Below are 4,887 nucleotides of genomic sequence, written 5' to 3'. Positions count from 1 at the left end.
TTCTGTTTGGGCCCACTGAATTCACTAATCAGCACCAAAAAAAAAAAAAAAAAAACACATGAAAGAGACTGGCTTTGCTTTGATACATGGCGTTCAGACACTGACCATGGGATTATGCAGGACTGATAAGGTAATTAACAGACTATGATAGTGTAATTAAGCAACATCTGAGAAGAAAGGCTGTTGGAGTGGCGTGTTGGTGTGGGCGCACATCAAAGCCCGTGGCACTGCTTTAAAGGCAGATTGGCTGTGCAGAACATTTGGTTTAGCACGGTTCCTCCGCTAAGGTATCGACAAGGGCTGAAAGAAAGCTTGTTATGCCGTTGAGAATTAGCTGACAACACAAAATGACATTATTGTGATGGAAATAAAATGCTCCTTTTGGAGCAATTCAGTTATATAAAATGGATGGAGATCATATCGAGGGAACACAGAGGCAGTAACTGATAGCTCCATTGTTAGAGAGCCAAATGGTGTCTCTCTCTATCAGTGCACAGTCTCAACAGATTTCACTGAATAAATGGAACTTGCATGAATTCACTTAGGTATTTACCTTGCTTTGCTTTATTGAGAATGTATCTTTGTGGGGTTCGTCGTCAGGCCTTGCAGAGCGCGCTCCCTCCATTTCTATCTCCCCCTCTCCCTCTGTGTGCACTGAACCAGCACAAATTCGGTTTTATTGTATTTGTTTGTTTATTTACTCTTATCTCTTTTCCATTTCAGAGGCTTCCTATCAGAGACCTGCAAACCTCAGAAGCCGAGTGGCAGGGGAGCCGTGGGTTTACATTTGTGTGTGTATGTGTGCGAGTGTGTGTACGTGCATGAGTCTGTGCGAGTGTTTCAGGGGATTGGTATAAAATTAAAATACAAATAGAAAGGAAACATTGGAATCATCACTTTTGTTATCGCCAGCTATACGGTTTTTAGCTCCCACTGTTAACAAACTCCTCCAGGGTGATGAAACAGAAAGCTCTGAAATGTACTCACTCCATGACTCAGAGAATATCTTTAAAGCAATATTATAAACACTTGGCAAGGCTGCAATGGGTGTGAAACTCATTTTAGGCATTAGATGAGGAAAACATTATTGCATCCAACAATAAAACGAGCCGCCTCTAATAAGTACATTCACAGAATTGTTTAACATTGTTTAATTCGGAGCCAAGTCTGTAGGAATGTCCGGGGATAACACCTGATGTTATAGACCACTGCCTTAACACTGATCATCTCCTAGGAGTTACATCCATAATGCTTTGCTTGGCATCTTTCCTTAACTTTACCCACACTGTAGTTGCCTTTCGCATATACTGTACTGAAAGAGAAAAAATGTTTGTCTTTCATTAAAAACTAAATGCTTCATAGAGGAGGTCCAGTTACAAACATGTCATCTGAAGGAGAGCTGCCTGGACCACGCCTTCATGTTTCTCAGAGGCAAGGTGGAGCTTTGAGCGAAACACAGCTAACATGCTGATGTTTAGCAGGCATAATGTTCACCATGATTACGCAGTCTTAGTTTGGCATGTTAGCATGCTGATTAGTAACCAAACAGTTGCATACAAATTACAGCTGAAGACAATGGGAATATCATTAGTTTTGCAGGTATTTAGTCAGAAACCAAAGTTATAGATAAAATGAGGTTTTTACCTGATGATGGTGCTAGATGAAAAGTAAAGGGGGAAAAAGTCAGGGGGTCTCCAAAATTAACAGACTTCATTGTCTGAGGACCATGACGGCCTGTTGAAAATTTCATAGCAATCCAGTCAGCCGTCCAGTAGTTGTTTTCTTTGCCAAAGTGGTGGGCCGACCAATAGCATGTGCCTTTCTTTGACACGCAACCAAAAGTCAATCTTCCTGCTTACCATCACTGTACCAGACCAGTGGTCCAGCAGCTTAATGTCATTATTTGTTTTTCTAGGGAGGTATTTTGTCTTTAACTTACAGTACACACAGGAATGAAGCATTGGGAATATAACAAAGATCTCAAAAAACCCACCTTTCCCCTCAGACATCACAAAGTGAGATCAGACCTGTTCATGTTAGAGAGCACTTCCCAAACTATCTCTTTGTGGTGGATCAACACACACATGAAGATTCTTTTTCAAATGTATCCACACTGGCGTTATGGTCATGGCCTAAAGCCTACAGTGCACTCCAGGTGTGTAAAAGAAGCTTTATGAGTCACAGTGGGAGCGTACCTGAGTACAAAGATTCTCAAAGCAAGAAGTTAACTGTTAAACTTGTGTAACTCTACGAAGGTATCGCTGAAATTCAACCTCAAAGGAAACCACATGATATTTTCAATAGAAGTCTTCTACTCTGTCCTAACCAGCCATTTTCCTTCTGCATACAGATTTGATTTTATTTGTGCACTCATACAGTGGTGGTTTAACACAGCAGTGTGGTAAAGAAGCATAAAGTCCCATCAATCACTGACTCATTACCACCACCACCTTCGTCCTCGCCAGTCAGCCCAAGTACTTGTGTGTGTGTGTGTGTGTGAGAGAGAGAAATTCTCTCGTCCACTCAGGAGGAGAGAGTGAGCGATCTCGCCAGGATCTGAACTGCCTCTTTGATCTCCCAAAGCCAAACAGAGGGAGAGAGACGCTCGCCCCTCACAGAGAGGATTAAATATCCCTGAGTCGGGACATCACAACTCCCTCTCGCCCCCCTCTTCCCCCCTCCTCCACCCCTCTTTCCTCCGCTCCCTTCCTCCTCCCGTCTACCCTGGTTATCACTGAGTCTCCAGAGGGGCTGCAGGGAAAGGAGAGCGAGCGAGGAAGAAGAGAGGAGAAAAGAAAGTAAAGGAGAGACTGTGCAGTTTTAAAAGCCAAGAGGACATTTGGGTCCACGAGGACTTTGACTGTTTCACCCACACAGGTCAAAGTCTGGATAGGTCACAGCTCTGCCCTGGGGCTCTTTGTGTGTGTGTGTGTGTGTGTGTGTGTGTGTGTGTGTGTGTATTAGCTTGTCAGAAAGAAGAGGATTTGTTTAAGAGAGCAGAGTGGAAAGGGTGGAGGGGATGGAGAGATGTTGAAACAGCCAGATGAAAGAGTGCAGGAGGTCTGAGCTGTTGTGCTAACCCCCGTACACTCGGAGGTGCCCCATGTGACTTCCGCCTCACACACATCTCTGAGAAATTCTTTTTATTAAAGACTTTCCTCTCTGGCAAACTACTTAAAATGGTTTGTTCCAGACAAGAAGTGTATATGATGTTTGCATTTCAACAGCAGCAACGTACTCAATGTACATTTCTGAGACTATAGTTATGTTGCCTTTTTTCTCCTTCTTTTTAATTTGTCTGCTAAAGCACTACACTGTAGATCTTTGTGTAAAGGTGTCGGGTTACTGTGGGGGACATTTTGGCAAGATCTTATGTGGACGGGGGGGGGGGTCACTGGTGATATATACACTCATCTTTTGTCAACTTTGCAATGAAAATAAGCCAGCATGTACCTCTCCACATTATTTCCTTAGGATATAACTGATACTGAAAATATTGCAAACATGCAGCTTCCAGAACCAGTTGAATTAAAGGGAGATTTTGCCACTTTTTATGTGGATGTTCAACCAATATTCATAGTAAATATAGTCAACTGAAGCAATACATACCTCTGTGTGTGCTATATTGACCAATAAAAGCTCAGTTTTTTGCTCGCAGAGCTGTGCTACTAGTGCATACGCTTACCAGGATGCATTGCGTACAAGCTTGCATACAAGCTTCTGACACACCACTGACAAAAACAAGACTCAACAAAAACTGTACATGCTAAAAGTTATTGCAGCAGATCAGGCTGGTTAGTAATGAGGAACCTCAGCTAGAAATAGGCAAATATACAGATAGCAGCTAGCATACAGAGCTACAGGCAAGTAAAGGCCATGTTATAAACTGGTGGCTGGTGATTAGCAAACACTAAATATGCAGAACTAGCTCTGAATTAGCTTGCAGAATGCAATAAAGCAACTCTCACATAAACGTCAGCCTTAAATCACATCATGTAAACAGACAAAAAAACAACAACTAACTCTGAAAAATACACTCAGAGCTAAATATAACCAGTGTGTAAGATAATCATGAAAGAAATATGACTCACATTTTTATGGACACTCGCGCTTAAAGAAAACGTCACCGTGGTCTGAGGGAATATTTGGTAAAGCCCTGCAATCACCTCTCTGCTCACTCATGCATGATCTTCCATAACACTCTTATCCATATTTTGGGATGACATTTTCGCTGTTGCAAACATAGCTAGTTGCATTACATGTGAAGAGAACAAAGGAGTTTTGTTTAGGAGCTAGAGCATGCCCCCACTGGGTGCCCAGACTAGAAATCCAAGCTGACGTAGTTCTTCTGGGACACCAACTACGTCAAATAACAGCGCTGGTGACTCAGAAGAACAACAGATGCTGCAAGCAGGAGAGCTCAGCTTTCATGGCCAATGAAGAATGCACTGAGATATTTATTACTTCAGCTGACTACCTGTACCATCAACACTGACTGGACGGCTACATAAAATGTGCCAAAATGTCCCTTGAACCCTGAAACTGGAAGCGCAGTCTCTTAACCAGGTGAGACATCTAAGGCCTGAAGGGAACTGCTGGTGTTTTTGGTATTTTTTAAGTAACGGGTTCAGATTAGAGGAATAAATTACAAATCACTTTGCTGATTTGAATTCAATAGTACAGTACAATATGTAGTACTGCGAGGTTTACACTCAGATACAGATCAGAAGTGGTGAACAACTAACCATCAATATTCATTGACAGATAATAATTAAATGTTCTGTTCAGTATCAACCATGTATCAATACATGACTTACACACCACTCTTATCTGTGTCATAGCAAAACAGCCGACACGAGCCCACAACATTCCTTATCTGGCTAATTA

The sequence above is a fragment of the Pempheris klunzingeri genome, chromosome 9 (assembly GCF_042242105.1).
Source record: "Pempheris klunzingeri isolate RE-2024b chromosome 9, fPemKlu1.hap1, whole genome shotgun sequence".
NCBI lineage: Eukaryota > Metazoa > Chordata > Actinopteri > Acropomatiformes > Pempheridae > Pempheris > Pempheris klunzingeri.
This window is presented reverse-complemented; position numbering follows the sequence as displayed.